Raw genomic sequence first — 17,478 nt, forward strand, 5'->3', positions numbered from 1 at the left:
TGTAATCATGGCTGCACAGGTAAAAAACACACTCTCCAAAGCCAAGAACACAGGACCTGACAACATCCCAGGCTGCATTCTACACCAACTACAGAATGAACTGGCACCCCACCCAAGTACCATGTTCAATCATAGCCTCACCTCAGGCTTTGTGCTCACTGAATGGTGCTCAGTGACAGTTATCCCACTCCACAAAGGGGGAGCCACCACGGACCCCAGGAACTACCGCCCCATTAGTCTGACGAGCCTGGTCTGCAAAGCTATTGCATTTATTTATTTATTTTTTATTTATTTTTTTTTTTTATTTAACATTTGTTAACCGGGAAAGTCCGACTTGGAACAAAGCCAATTTTCAGTGGAGGCCCAGGGAGAAACAATCCAGATGCATGTCTTTGAAAGTAGGAGGAAACCAGAGCACCCGGAGGAAACCCACACGAAGGCAGGAAGGACATGCAGATTCCGCACAGAAGGCACCCCAGCCAAGAATCAAACCGGAGAACCACTTGCTGTGAGGTGACAACACTACTGCTGTATCATGGAACTTATAAACAATGACATTGGTAATTTCCAAACTCTGGACCCCACCCAGTTCGGGTTTGTAAAAGGCAGATCATGTCTCCTATACCTGATAGACCTCTTTGAAGCAGTCACCAAAGCCGTAGATGAGGGTAAGATGGTTAACACAGCCTATCTAGATCTTGCCAAGGCTTTTGTCACCATCCCCACTCTGGAATTATAGATAAAATCTCTAAACTAGGTATAAATCCCTATGTCACAAGATGGGTTGCCAACTGGCTCACTGACAGAACCTACACTGTGAAAGTAGCAGACTCCAAATCCAACTTCAGACCAGTGACAAGTGGAGTACCACAGGGTTCAGTCCTGGGTCCTCTCCTGTTTGGTATCAACTTCTCTGAAGTACAGGCTAACACAGAAGGTTTCTGGCTAACGAAGTTCACAGATGACTGCAAACTAGGAGCCATAATCAAAACTCCTAACAATGTGGACATCCTACAAAAGGGCCTCACTGAGACAGATACCTTGTGTCAAAGCCAAGGCCTCAAGCTCAATGCCAAAAAGTGCATTGTCATCCCTTTTGGTAAAACCTCTGTACCCATGAACTACCACATAGGCAGTAGTCTACTTAACACCGAAAGTGTGATAAGAGACCTTGGGACATGGGTGGACAGTAGTCTCTCCTTTGATAATCACATCACCACACTAGTCAGGAAATCCTTCTATGTGGCACACCTCATCATAAAAGGTTTCTCATCCAGGAAAAAAGAGGTCATTGTTCCCCTCTACTCATCACTCATTAGACCCATTATACAGTACAATGCCCCTTTTGGTATGTACCTCACAAGACATCTACAACAACTGGAAAGGCTGTAGAAATACCTCACAAAGAGGATTACTGGCCTCAAACAGATGCCCTATGCAGACCGTCTAAAAAAACTCCAGCTTTACTCCGTTGCATATCGCCTACTCAGAGATGATCTCTGCGTAACATACAAAGCTATATCAAACCCAGAGCTGTTGACATGCTCCACTTAAAGAAATCCCAATCCCTCTGAGCTACACGCTCTAGGGACCTAAACCTTGTCACCACAATAAACAGAACATGCTGGAGGGATAGATTCCTGTCCCAGAGACTTCCCATACTCTGGAACAAACTACCTATTTATATCAAACAAAGCTCCTCATTAGCACTCTTCAAGAAAAATCTTGATGATTGGATGGGAGATAGGAAATTCACCCCAGGGATCACTTCTGTGGCTCTGCTCGACAGGGGCACAGGAAAATAATTTTCTTGGGTGGCAAAAGCCATGGTACCTTTTGGCTAGGCCTATATAGGCCCTAGGGCCAATAGCCTAGTACCTACCTATGAACCTATGAACCTATAAATATTGTTTCTAAAGTTTCTCACATACTTGAAAAAGGATTTGTGGTGGTCCTTAATGTAGGTGGCAATTTTCAATTCATATTTCCCTGTGGAGGATTTGATTTGACTTCTGAGTTCTATATTAATCTTTTTAAATTCACTTTTACAGGTAGGAGTATTAAGTTTGTTCTTACAGACAATAAGTTTCTTCCTCTTATTGTATGGTTTGTTATATTAGGATAATGCTACAGAGGTTTCTTCCTTAACTTGGCATTATGACCTTGTCTTAGAGGAACGCATGCGTCAGTGCACACTTTTGGGGAGCATAAAAACTGTCAGCAAATGTAGGCGCATGTGAGATGGGGCCATCAAGGGGAGGGTACTTAAATTTCATCAGGTCATCAGTCAGCTATCATAGATTTGCCATAGAATAGTCTCTAAAGACAGAAGTATTTCTTGGTAAATCAGGTTTTACCCTCTTGGTGAATATAAGTTAACGATGGTAGGATTTGACCAGTGATTGGTAACTACAGGTGTAAAGCATAGTGGGATTATATTGGTGAGGACTAGATACAATATTTTTGACCACCTTGTTTAGATGTAAACTAGATGGTCTAAGGAGCAAGCATTTATGAAATCTAGGAAGCGTTATGCATACCTGTTTGTCAGCATGAAGGTTTCTAAATTAATGGAAGGATAGTTGAACTCCCTCAGGGGAATAGTTTTAGGTTCTGTAGGGGGGATTCCAGTTTATTTAAATATGCCTCCTGGGTCACAGGTGGCATGGAGGGTCTACAGTAGTTGGCTATGATGTGGTATTGTATTGATAGTAAGTAGAATATGGTGGAGTTCAAGATCACTGTCACACCTTATGAGTCAAGAAGTGATTTAGCTTTTTAGGAATATGAACACACACCCCTACAGCAACACAGTCATTTTCAGTGGTAGGACTGAAAGAGTGTTAGGCACTAAAATCCAGCACTGTGGGGGTGCTATCAAGACACCGAAAATATGTGTTAGAAACTGTACAGCTATTTATACTTCTGAGGATCAGGGAGACTTGTAAGGAACATAACTTCTTATTTAGGTGTCTAGCATTAACTAGTGTTACCTTTACATAGTTTTCATCTTGTTTGACTAGGATGGTAGGTTTTCAGACTTTGTCTCAGAAATACACTGTGGGAGAAGAAAACGTTTTTGCAAATATATGAAAGCTAAGAGGAGAGAGGTAAAACAGCAGTGTACAGTATGCCTACAGTAAGAACAGAACCCTACACTAGATGTACAGGGCTGCTATACGCAAGTGTCCTCATCAGTAGTGGTCTGTAACTGCACAGCTATGCACAACTGTTTGCAATGTTGCACAGCTGTAATCAGTTGAATATTGTTTTGCAGTACAAGAAACTCAGTTTGTCACACATTGATAAAGGTAGCACACCTCTTATTGATTTTCTTAACAAAACTAGGAGGAGAAAACACTTAAATCTATTGAAAATAGTTTTCAAGCAGTACACAACCATGCTGTGAACAAGGCAGCACTTCCTAGCTGCAGTGTGATCAGGTTTTTAGGTCAATTCCAGGTATGTTTGTGTAGTCACAGAGCAGCCAAGTACAGCTTCAATGTCTGCAAACACAATGAGTTTAAACAAACCAGAACACACAGGACAATTCAAGAACCCTCTACTCTATGGCCAATGATACAATAGCAGCACCCCTTCCATCACCATAAGATTATTTGATAAACCAATTCAAAATGCAGAAAAATCTATCACAGCATAAAACAGAACAGAGGACTTTGAAATTAGTGTAAAAACAGAAAATAGTTACTTCCCGGGTGTAGTGGGATCAGTTTTTAAATTAAAGTCAAGTCTGAGTAGATGTCCTCGGATGTGCTCATTTAGTCTCAGTCCAACAAAGAAAACAAACCAGACCACATGAGACAATTACAGAGCACACTTCCCTGCAGCCAATACAAAACTGTCTGTCACCAGGAAGTTGCTGGCTAAATCAGCTTGAAATGTGCAAAACTATCACATAACAAAACATAGTACAGTACTTGGAAATTAGCTCTAGCACATTCTAATTTAAGTGCAAAAACAGAAGACAGTTATTTCCCAAGTGTAGTAGGATCAGATTTTGAGGTCAAGTCTGAGTAGATTTCCTCAGGCATGCTTGTGCAATCACAGCCTAGCAAAGTTGAGCAGCTTTCTATGTGCTGGTAGATCTTCTTAAAAAAATCTCACTCTTGTTAATGTCAACCCAGTAAACTCCCCCCTCATCAGTCAGAATCATAGATATAAAAATAAAAGAAATTATGGTAGGACTAACAGATCTCAAATTTAAATGATTTGGGCATCATCAATAAAAATTCAAGAAAAAAAACGAGACAATTGCTGCACTGAAAAAAATGTCACAGCTTTGGAAGGAAGAGCAAACACAAGAAACATTTTTTGATTCAGAATTTATTTTTGCATGTGGTCCAGAAAACTCGAAGAACCTAGCCCAACTTCCCAGCTGCCCCAGTGTACTACCTGGTTAAGTGACTTGCCCAGAGTGATACAGTAGGCAAGTCAAGGTTGAGGGAATCAAACCCTCATCTACAGGAAGCAACTTGCTCATAGTCTTACTCCAATCTGAATGCCAGGCCAAATGTGCAGACCTTTTGCACTGGCTGTGAATGGAGCCCAGGGCAACTGCTTGGAAGACCTCTATAGCTTTGATAAGAGTTTTTTTTTTCAGAAGACATTATACCTGAGAAATTGATCTCATCTGTAAAAGACCTTTTCACTATGGCTGCAGCCCAGGACAACTGCTTGGAAGACCTCTATAGCTTTGATAAGAGTTTTTTTTTTTTTCAGAAGACATTATACCTGAGAAATTGATCTCATCTGTAAAAGACCTTTTCACTATGGCTGCAGGGCCTAGTCCCTTCCAGACAACAAAAGACTGCATACATGTAATGGCAGTCCTACAAGGCTAGTTTCAAACCCCTATGGCAGGTTGCAACTCCCAAGGTCAGTTTATGCTTAACTTCTGAACCAGGCAGAAATGGATAATATTTTAAAAGTTACCAAGTTAAAAAAATGTTAATTAAGTGACATTATTACACTATTGTTACTGATGCAGACTTTCCAGTAGATATTTGCAAGAAAAAGCAAAATAGGCCCGCACTCATCCAAATGTTTGTTCAATGAGTAGTTACGTTTAAGATGAGTCCTGCCCCATAGCCTCTTACTTACCTATACCATTTTGGATAACTGACAATATTTTCATCTCACCTGTTTTTTTGTGGCACAGTAGCCATCTCTATTGGTTCCCATTAATGTCAGGGTGAACCTTTTGGTGAAAAGTCAGATGTTTGTTTATACCCCAGAATGGATTAGGTCAGGGTCAGTCTGAACCCAGCTTGGTGATGCTCTCTGTGGGAAAGGTGACAAGGGTTGTAACATACATACCTATGCTTTTGACAGGTAAAGGCATATACTATATTCCTGTGTTTGTTGTTTACTCAACCATTTTGACTCCAGTTTTAATCAATATCTTATATTTGGTTACCTTTCTTCTGAATATCTCAAGGTAACCACTTTTGTTGTAATACATATTAGAGCCAAGCTTATTAGTCGTTCAGTTACCTAGAGAGAAATGGAAATTTATCACTTTTGGGCCCAAAATGGGAATCCCAAACTTGTTTGGGAGTCACATACCTTTCTACATCAGAGAGTTCTAGTTTGGAGCCTCAAACGACTCTTTTGTAACAAAATATTCTATGCTAAAATGATCATCTTAATTGCTTGCAAGATTAGGGCACCTCGAATAGGTAGAAACCAAATCTCATAATGGGCACTAGATCCCAAATGACTTTTCGACATAGACTTTAGACTGTTTTACTATTTATACTGCACTTTAAGTGGGAAAACAATGCCAGAAATGAATGTGCAGTTCTCAAACGTTATAAATTATATGTACACTGCTGTTGTTTTTACCTAATTTATAAGTCACATTCATACCTTACAAAAGTCCACATTTTCACCTCATATTTTTGGCCTGTTCTGCATAAAATTTGTGGAGATCTGAGAAATCATTAAGGATTGAAGTCACCAAATAATGACAGCCATTGAGGGTTTAGACTTTATATCCTTCAGAAAACGCTTGCTAGGACACATCCTTTTATGCTAACAACTTTCTAAGTTTATAAGAGCAATATTCAACATTTGTCCCTATTTTGAGCCTTTGCCCCCCACCACCACCCCCACCCATTATTTTTGGCTTTGCCCAGATGTCGTGTGCTAAGAGGTTGAGAGGTTTGGTCACATTGAATACTCTGACTCTTACCATCTCATGAGTAATTGATTATTTTTCACTTCCTCTTTGCAACAAAACAGTGTTCATAGATTCACATTCACTGTTACCTTTATTGTTTAAGTAGTTAGGTCATTTGTTTAGCAGTGGTCCCTTCTTCCTGCATTCTAAACAGAGGGTCATATTCACATTAAGCAACTTTCAAACAGGTATGATTTGGACTGACATTCTTGGTTGATGTTGATTTACCAAGCATCAGTTCAGACTGAGGTCAATTAAGAAGCCCCATGTGTCAGTGTTCTCATTAAGTTTATAGTTCATTATCTCTGTGGTAATCAGTTAATGTGCTCAGTGGGTGAATAATGGAGAAACACTCCAAAGGCTGTACTCTTTCAATGTTGTGATATGGAGGGAAGGGGCCTTGAATACTGGCTATTTTCAGCTGAACAGCCCAGGCTTGTTACTTTTTCCTCAAAACACAGGTTTGCATTGTGAGTAGCTTTTGCAAGTTATTTATTGCTCCTCCACATTAATGACAGCATTAATACTGTGCTGTAGCAGCTTTTGAGCCTTCCTACATTGGTACTGTGTTAAATGTAGACTGCAATAACCTTGGCTTATGAAGAATCTCTGTTTAGGTGGCTGACTATAAATGAGAAATGTAAGACTTTAAGACACTTAAAACCAGGCTGTAAAATCCCTTTGATTTTAAAGAGAAGGATTAGATAAACATTGTATGCTTTTTCTTTCCACCTTTGACATCCTCTTGCAAATTAGCTCAAGAGTAAACCACAGTTTTAGTATGAAAAGCAGCTGGTAAGCTGTCCATATACTTCTAACCAGGGTTGTCTGTTCATTATGTTACTCAAGAGTTATTTGTAATACACAAATAGTCCAACTGCAATTAACATTACTGTGTTTTTTCTTTGAAGCAGGAAGGATGTGTCTTAACTGAGACAGGAAAGCCTTACTTTGATTGTAAGAATTGCTGTATTGTATCTAGTTAACGCACCTTATAAATGTTCTGGTTTTGTTTTTATTTTCTAATTCCTTCCTTTCTGTTTGAGTTCTATTTTTTTTTTTTGGGGGGGGGGGGGGGTCAGCCTCCCAGGGAGGCACGTGCATTTGATTCAGTAAGGGTAACCTAGATAGATATTTAGCTTTTTATTAATGTGCTTACAGATGTAATCATTATCAGTGTGTATAAATCACAGAAGATATGGCACAACTACAATACTATGGTATGGGGACATTGGAGTATTCACTGCTGCTTGGAATTCTTCTTTTTCATAGGCAGGTGTTAACTTGGTCTTGCTGATGTTAATATACATTAACAATTTTTTTAGGGAGAATCTCTGCTGCCTGCCAAACATTAATTCTACTAGCAATCTTTTGGCCCATGTGGTCCTCACAGGGAGGGAGCCATTCTTGTCTTTTTTCATTCCCTGTGAAGTGAGTGCTGATTGCAGAAGCTATCATTCAGACAGCCATCAGTTAGGGCTTTTCTGCTTACAGCCCTAACATGCCTGACATTAGCACGCTGCATCACCATAGAAGGTTCTGCTATGTCTTCCCACCAGTTCATTTCTGCTTCCACATCGCAGAGGGCTAATATCACTGGATTGGCAGGGCCAAGATAATGTCTCAGGTCTGTGGCTGTAATCATGGTCAGGAAGCTTCTAGTTGCGTGTGGTGATTGGCTGACCAAAACCCCCACTCCCTCCTTTCAGGATGGGCAAGCCAGTATCCGTTGCTCACCCCCACACCTGATTTTTCCACAATCTGAGATGGCAGACATACTTGGGTCATTGGCGCACAGTCAGGGCTTTATCTCTCTGTGTGACAGAGCTGGGAGAACACAGTGACAATTATGGGAGAAACAGATTGGCTGGTGTTTATGGTAGGCATTTGATTTATCTCTTGAACTATTAATTGGTTACAGGTTTCAAAAAAAAAGAAAACATCTCTGCACCTTCTTTACAACCTAACTTTGACAGAGCTTATATTTAAGATACACATATCAGAGCCAATATTCTAGAAAATTGTAGCAAAATATGGATTAATCACATTTTGGTCTCTGTCAACTATGAAAATTGATAAATGGTGGCAATAATCATATTAAAGCAATTTAACACCCAGTTATAAACTGTGACCCGTTTTGGAGTATAACCTATAAATATATTCCTTTTTTTCAAATTTTAGTAAATACAGCTTATGACCAGTGATAACTGCTACAATACTACAGCTAAGCCAGCCTCACACAATATATTCAGCTCTCTATTATGGTCTATGCAGGAAAGCAGGCGACAATTTGATGAAAATTTGGCAAAGAGAGGAAGAAGGTAAGAGGAACTGAGGACATCCGGCAAAGAGATAGATGGATTGTATGAAGGTAAACCTGCAACAGTCAGGCATGACTGTTGAAGAAGGTAGGAGAGTGGCATTGAATCTTCTAGGATTGACAAAGAAATCTTATCCTAGTTAATTGAGAATGAGTAGATAAAGAGAAATTAAATAATTTGCAGAGAATGTAAAACAACAAAGTAAAAAGTTATATGAGTACAGCAATAGGATATAGCATGATAGTTTTTTCTGTTTTGCGGTAGGTCAATGATAGCATGATGCAGACATAGCAGTGATGTTTTCCACTCTTTGTATTTTTGTCTTGAACTAGAGTGACAGCTTGTAAGCATTTAAATTCCTGACAGAACAGGAGGAAAATCTTGTTAAGGAAATGTGTTGCAGATTACTCCACAGAGTTCAGTGTTGTGTTCAGTGTATGTAAATCAAACTTAATGCCTCTTCAGAGACTGTCAAGTTTAATTAAAGAAGGATCACAGGGACTCTTTCAAAACCATTTATCAATGCTAGTCTTACAAGACCCCAGTGCATCATCATTTCGTTTGCTTAAGGGCAGTGAGTCCCATAACATTCCAGCCCTACTATGTAATGAATTCCTCCTTATTGCAGTCTTGGACAATGGGATGACATCTATCCATCCAACCATCCATTCATCCATCCTCAACCCTTTTTGCTATTTTTGCAAATGGTTTAGGGTGTCACTTCAACAGCGATAATCATCTTGAGTCAATGTTTACACTGGCAGGTGGCTATCCCTGCCATGGTAGTTCTTCCACACCACACACTTAAATACATACTCACACTTATGGCCAATTTAGAGTGTCCAATCCACCTACTGCATGTCTTTGGAATGTGGGAGGAAACCAGAGCACCCAAAGGAAACCCACACAAACACTGTGAGGACATTCAGACTCACAGAAGGCACCCCAGACGAGACGTAAACTCGGGAATCTCTTGCAGTGAGGAGACAACACTATCTACTGCACCACTGTGCTGCCCTAATGGGATAACATCATGTTACAAATTACTTGTAGTGCCCAAAATATGATTTGAAAATGTAATGTCTATAGTAACTGCTATAGCTCTGTCATGCTTACATTTATATATTAGGATAAGGTCACCCCTAACCAATCTGTTGAAAATATGCAGTAAATTGAAAACAGATACAACTTCTCAAGCCTGAGCCTCTAACACATGGACCTATGTTTCAAAATCTGTCTGGTGAGAATTTTTGTATCTTTTTTGTATATTTTCTAATTTTTTACCATGTATGCTGGTACAGATACAAGCTGTTCCGCAGTGATCTATAATGGGTCTAACAGTGGCTTTCAAAAAAGGCAATAATAAGTAGCCTTTCATCCCTACTAGATACTGTTTGCAAAATGCCTTTGCTAACAGAATAATAGTTTCTAATTACAGTTCAACATTATCTTCAAATTTAAATATTTACTGATGGGAAATCCAAGGTACCTAACTGTGTCAATTTCAACCAAGAGAGCATTATTACAGCATAGGGGTAAATGGGGTTGCTTGACCCAAAGTGAATGATTTTTAATTTTAATGCTTTAAATACCATATTTTCCAAAAACATACACACACAAATGCCATCCAGATATTTCTGCAGCTTAACTTGATCTTCTACATTATTTACAATAGTTCTTACTTTTGTATCATCTGCAAATTTGCAGGCCCATATTCTACTACAGATCAGAAAGCCATTCATAAAGATGGAAAACAGTACAAGTCCAAGGTCTGAACCATATGTAATACCCACTAAAACAATTTAACCTTGGAAGCTATGTTGTGTATTTAACCCTGAGTGATCTCCTGTAGACCTAGTTTGTCACATATTTGTTAACATTCACTCTCTGTAGTCCCCTGATTATCTCTCCATGAGGTGCCAATCAAATGCCTTGGCCAAGTCCAAATAAATAACATCTTTTGGTAAACCTACATCCACCGCCTCTCATAAGTTCTGATAGAAATTTATCAGGTTTGTTAAACAGGACCAACTCTTCAGTAAAGTCATACTAATAAATGCTGAGGACTAATGCCAGCTCATCTGACATCAAGTCACACAGACCTCTTTTAAAGCATTTACCCAAAATACAAGTTAAGCTAATTGGTTAATAGTCATCCACAGTTCTCAAATTTCTTCCTTTTGTAATAGGTATGACCACTTTCAGAGTCCTGGGACAAATCCTGTTCTAAGTGATAATTGAAACAAAAATATAAAGACAGGCAAGATGTGATTGGCAATGTTGGTCAGGAAAAATAAATTAAATCCATCTCGGCCAACAGCAGAGTTGGTTTTAAATTTAAAGTAGCAATCGTGGCTTCAAAAGAGAAACTCAGGCAACTACCAGCTTCAGCTATAGTAACACTAAGCTCAATTTAAGCTGCTTTTGTTAGACAGTTCTGCAAACTTGTAACCAAATATATCAGAAATTATTTGGAGTCAGATATCACAGATTTGTCTAGAATCACACTGATTCACAACTGATAATCCTTTCTGTACTCTCTTAGATGTTTAAATAGGGATTTGTATTAGACAAGGGACTGGTTGGTAACTTGAACTCATATAACAACTTCTAGTTTTCCGTATCTGACCCGTCAAACCAGCCCCAGCCCTATGGTACCTAACTTTGTTTGCCAGAGCTGTTGTAAAGAACGTTGCTAAAGCTGGTAGTGCTATAAATTATAATGCATTCATTACTTCTATATAGTGACCCAAAATTTAAGATACAATGCTAATATGACAACGTATTTACTAATAGTACTATTAACATCAAAATTAGAATAAGTGGAAAAAAAGGTTTTCTCTTCTGAGGGATCTGAATACTTCTATGGTTTCAAGACAAAAACTTTAACATGGTCAAAGAAATGCAAAACTATAATAAATGTGATTTACATTGTGTTGTGCCTGTAAGGTGAAATGTATAATATCCATGCAAGGACAACACGTGTATGATAAGGCCATACTGTTGGTCCAACAGAGAATAAGCTCAAACGTGTTGAAAATACTGTTTACCCACCCCAGGCTTAACCATAACTTCTATGCCTAAAAGTTGTTTAAAACGGAATTATACATTCATTGCAGAGTGCACAATTTTCATTAATACCAGTAACCTAACTAAGCTAACTATGAGCAAAGTTCTAAATCTATGCATGCTCTAAAAAGAACCCAGCTGAAACAAGACAACTGCTTTGGTCAACAACAAAATTAAAACATGAAGTTTACTGAAAATTTAAGACATGATATGAGGTTACTGATATTAAGATTAACTGGATCTGTTATAGCCCATTCCTCATATCTGGTTTTATCTGCAAATCATATTTAAATTGTGAGAATTGAACTTTCTATTTAAGTTCATAGGTTCAAAGGTAAGTACTAGGCTAGCTGCCCTTGCAGGCCATTTTAAGCCAAGCAAATTTCCCCTTTTGTGCTTGAAATAACCTATCCCATTTGGTTATAGATTGGCCTTACCTATCCCATTGTTGATAATTATATATTAGTGGTAATGAGAATAACTGGGATCATATCATAACAAATGTGAGGGGACCCATGCATGGAATAAAGCATTTAGGAGCTGTATCAGTCCATTAGTAGTACAGGGTGTAGTCCTGGGGTAAATTTTCTGTTTCCATCCATAGATCTAACTTGAGCTTGAAAATGGACAGGGATGAACTTTGTTTTATGTGGATGAGGAGTCTGTTCCACAACAGCAGTATTCTCTGCAAAATATTCCTCTCCTCCCCAAATCATTTTGTTGATGTTGCAGAAGGTTTACATCCCTAGAGTGGGTATTTCTGATGCTATCTGACTTGCTGATGTGCAGTAAATCCATCAGTAATGGGTCAGAAGATGCCTTGTATGACAGACATAGGTCACCTCTTAGCAGTCTGTAGGATACTGAGTATAGTGACAGGGCTTTGAGTCAGTCCATGTAGGCATGCTCTTCAGGTCTTGCATCATTACAGTAAGGTATCTCTGTGGGCATTCCAGTTGTTGCATGCATCTGGACAGATACATGCCAAAGGGGGTATTATATTCAATAACTGACCTAATGATAAAGGAAGACTATGATATCCCTAGATCTAGACACAATCCTTTCATTTATAAGCTGTGCAAAATAGAATGACTTTTTTGCAATAGACATATGTTGGTCAAAAGTTAGGTCATTGTCCACATAAGTTTCCCAAACCCTAACAACTGGGTCAGGTCTTAGGGGTGTATTGTCAATGTACAGTACAATATATAATATAATATAATATAATATAATATAATATAATATAATATAATATAATATAAGATTTATTATCAAAAATCAAGTATCACAGTTCTTCATGTATTTACAGCTGAAAATATATGTCGAAAATAAAAAAGTTATTTCATCAAAATGACAACAGAGGTAATGTCAATAATTTGTAATACAATATTATCGACATTTCCCAGGTTACCTTGATGTCCGGTGATTTTCTACTTAAGTTTTGCAGAGGAGCAAGTCCCCCTGCACCCCCCACATACCCTGCATATTATATATACAAACTCTGAGATCACACTACAGTGAGGAAAAGGGTAAATTTTCTGATCCCCACTGTAGTGCAATCTCCAGTCAAAACGTTGACCTCATATGAGCGAATGCACACTAGAATTCGCTAAGGTGGATTTTTAACATTTTCAGATCAGTGTTATGGAAAGTGGGAACCATCCATTCGACCATCCCAGTTTCCCGTAACTGCCATTCCACATTTTGATAGTAAACCTAATATAATATAATATAATACAAGAAGAGGTATAACTAGTGATATCTGCTGAGTGACTTATCTCTACTGGTGACTGTAAGTATATCACCTTGCCCCTGGAAAACACACAGTGGGCTTCCAGCAAAATATGTAAGGGAACATGTTTGCTTACATACTTCTCAATCTCTTAGTACAAGAATTCTAGAGAAAAACTGAAACAATCGGGGTACAAAGTCCCAAAATTGGAGACAGATTTTAATATTGATCTTATACAGGAAGTTGCTAGACGAACAGATTTTACACTGTCATGCATTTTCTGAAACATATGAAGTCTGAAACTCAAAAGTCTGCCATTATGTGGTGACTTCCTAACCTCAATGATATGCCAGTAAACCACAAGTTTTATGATGAACAGACCAAAAATATGAGGCAAAAATCTGGACATTCTGTGAATTCCAGACAATTGAGAGGTCTGTTTGCTTCCCTTGTGAGAACTGCACACTGATACAGGGACAGTGCCAAAAACAGCCAATGCAACTGTGGTTTGATAGCTACCTCTGACCCACTGACTCCAAAATGCATAAGTACTGCAAAGAAGGCAGGTGAGTAAGTCAACAGAAGACAGCCCAATGATCATCAGTGCACAGGAAACTAGTTAAATACATCTATAATGTCTTCTTACTATCCTGCCTGTTAAATAATGGAATATAAGGATGTAGAACAGGCCTTTACTATCTGTGGTCATGACATATCAAAGAAGTTAATTTGAAGTGATGCTTCAAGAGAAGGGAAGTAAACCTTGGACGATGTAATATGGCTTGCTGGGAAGGTGTATAAGTGGCAGTTGGTATTTGATGCAAGCAGAATTAAGGATATTTCCCTTCATGGAGGAATCAAAGAACAATGTTTGTGTTAGAAGGTTTACTTACCGGAAAGAAATAAAAACAGGGGTAAAGACAACAAGATGATTGTGGTTTTGCAGCAAGAGTATTATGAAGCTGGTAAGAGATGGGAGGAGTGCAGCTAATGAGGAATAGCTCAGAATATAAGGTGTGCACACCAAATTAGAAAAGAGAAAGGGGATGAGATGTTGTTCACTACATCACTGGGTAAGGCAGGTGGCTAAGAGTTAAAGACGAATGATGGGGAAACATGGCAACACTTGTGTCCAGTGGGTTCACCCAGTTAACAAATGTATGAAAATAATGAGAGGCAATAGCGGGTGTCTGTGGATTTAAGAATGATACCGGAAAGCATTACTTTATTGACAGGGCAGTGCACTGCCAGATTGGCCAGTATAATGCAGGTTTATGAAGGGTTTCAAAGGTGCCTAGGACAATGGAAAAAATGAAGGAGCTATGAGAGCGGAGATAGTTAAACAGGACTGATGGAAAGGCTAGAACACTAAGGTGGACTTCATGAACTAAGGGTACTCTTCTTTAGGAATTATCTTTTATTCATACGCAAACATTTTTTCCAAGGGAAATTTATGGAATTTTAAATTTTGCACATTTTGTCATCCTTTTCATGACAATTATTTCATGTCTTGAACGTGAGGTAAGAAGAATAAAAGTAAAATGTGTGACTGTTTAGAAATTCATATTATCTAAGTTATAAAAAAAAAGTAAAGCTAGAATACATAGATACATCAAAGGTATAAACACACATACAAAACTCAGTATTGCCATTACAACATCAAAGTACCATGGGGTTATCGTATTGGGAAGAGATTGCTTTATTAATGTCAAACTGCTTCTGACTGTCATCTGTAGACAACTGGTTGATTATTTTGCACAGTGCCTATTGTTCATGAATTGTTTAACAACACAACTGTACATTAAAAAAACTTTAAGAACTGTTCCAGAATGAGCATTTTTTCTAACAGCCTAACAGCTCTCATTTTCTAAACAAAATAATACCCTCCAAAGTGGGCTGTATTGTAGATATTGGATAATAATCCACACTGCATGGGCCCACTGCCTAGATAGTCTTATTTTATTTCAGCTCCCCTACAACAAGCTTAGTCTGGGTAAAGTGCCACAGGTCAAGTTCAACTTCATGAAACTGAACTCTCCAATCACCTTTTTCCACAGGAAATCAAATCTGGTATGGTTTCTAGGTGCACACGCTAGTAGAGATTTCATTCTTTAGGTAGTTTTCTCTCTCCTTCATGTTTATGTGACCATGAAGTTCAAAGGTGTTGGGGGAATTATCTCTCCCATATGCTTTATGTTTTTTTTTTTTTTTTTTTTATGTGAATGAATTTACAACTTCTTATTTTTGTCAGGTAGTTACCGTATCAAGATGTATCTCAGTGAGCCTTTTCATCCCTGCTGTGGCTCACGTTGTTATTTATTGCTCTTTATTTGCTGCACTGCAATATGGCATGCAGTTGTTATGCTCAGTGATGACATACATGATTTATGACACACAAGATCTTTTTGTTTTGCTCCTTGTAGGACCTTGCCTGATGGCTCCATTATTGACACCAAGCCAGCCCACTTGTTCCAATCCATGGGATCCAGGTACTCCTGGATTGAGAGCCCTACAGCTCATTGTTTCAACCCAGGAGTCCCAAAAAGCTCTTCATTCCCTAGTGAGAGTTGGATGGTAGGTAGAAGGCAAGCTTGCATGTCTTGTAGGGATGAACCATCCTTTCCCCACTGACAGCACCTATTTCCTCCACTTGGTGGGTCTGTTGAGCTCACTACTGCAGTCCCCCAAGAGGAAGTATGCCTCCATATGCCAGATTCCCAGTGGCTTACTGGCACAATGTAGCATGACTGTGCAGGCTCATATGGCTTGATCTCCACTAGGGAAAAACCTTGTGTTCCTACAAGGTGTCACCCTAGATGGCATAGCCAGCCTTAGGCATAGGCCAACTAGGTGGCTGCCTAGGGCACCGCTTTGGCAAGGGTGCTTTTCCAGTATTTATTTGTTTGTTTTTTGTAGTAAAAAAGTGGTTTCTTTAAAATATGTTAAATTAATACAGAAAAAAATTGAAGAGTAGGGCAAACTGTGAGAAAAAGGAAGAAAAAAGTAATCTGGATGGTGTAGGTAGACCAAGATGAGGGCACCAAGTGGTGTTGGGGGGGGGGGTGCTGTGGAGTCCTTTTGCCTAGGACACCAGTTAAGCTAAGGCCAGCCCTGATAGGTGGAGAACTAAGGTAGACAGCCCCCGCCCCCGGACAGATAAGGTGGCAGTGAGTACTCACTCCCATCCTCCTAATCTACTGATTGAATTTAGTTCATATGTGATGTAGTAAGGGCTTTATTCCCCTATGCCACAGAGCTGGATACATACAAGATCTTAATCACTAATTATTCTTACTACCTGAGTTGCTATTGGTTTCTATTATGAACTACATATACATCACTTTTACTTGGATTAATGTTTTTTATGTGTTTTGCCAACTTGGTATTTGATTGGAGATTTAAATTTTATGTAATTGTGACGTTAATAGGCATTATTTATTGAAATGTTAATTGATTAATTATTGTTGTTAATGTCTGATGAAGCATCTTTGTAAGGAAGTGAAAGCATTCACTATTTGAATGAACATGTGTTATTTTATTTGTTACCTCAAGCCGTGCTTGTTCCAATTTCTCTTTTTTGGCCATTTATAAGTTTTTGTGACTACGGAACTTCATCCTCTTGGGAATTTTGTTTTTCGCAGACCCTGGAAAAACAGAATCTTCATTGTATAATACCTTAAACCTTCACTGAAAGAGGTGTACAGATGTTGAATATTTGTCTAGATCATAGAAGACATCAGGAAATTGAGGCCTTGGTGTAATGCCTCTTCCATGAGTCAGCTCCTCAGCAGTGTGGTACCCTACTTCATGCTGCATATTAGCATCAGATCTAGAACAACTATCTAATGTAAGGATAGAACTCACGTCCTTCTGATCTTCCCACTATATAAAGTGACTGTGCTACATGCTGACCATTTTATTGTTCAAAGTATGCAAACTTGCAACAGTTTATACTACAGAGACCTTCCAGGTACTATGCTACAATCATTGTGAACTTAATATAACAAAATAATATATCTGAGCATAAGCTTAATTATTTAGCTATTAACTATGTATTTAGAGGGCAACAGAAACAAATATTAACCCGACAACATAATATTAACTAAATACTGAGGATGGCAAGAGAAATAAATGTTAGCCCAACAATAACACTA

Source organism: Protopterus annectens, chromosome 8.part1, assembly GCF_019279795.1.
Source record: "Protopterus annectens isolate FY-2018-M chromosome 8.part1, PAN1.0, whole genome shotgun sequence".
Lineage (NCBI taxonomy): Eukaryota > Metazoa > Chordata > Ceratodontiformes > Protopteridae > Protopterus > Protopterus annectens.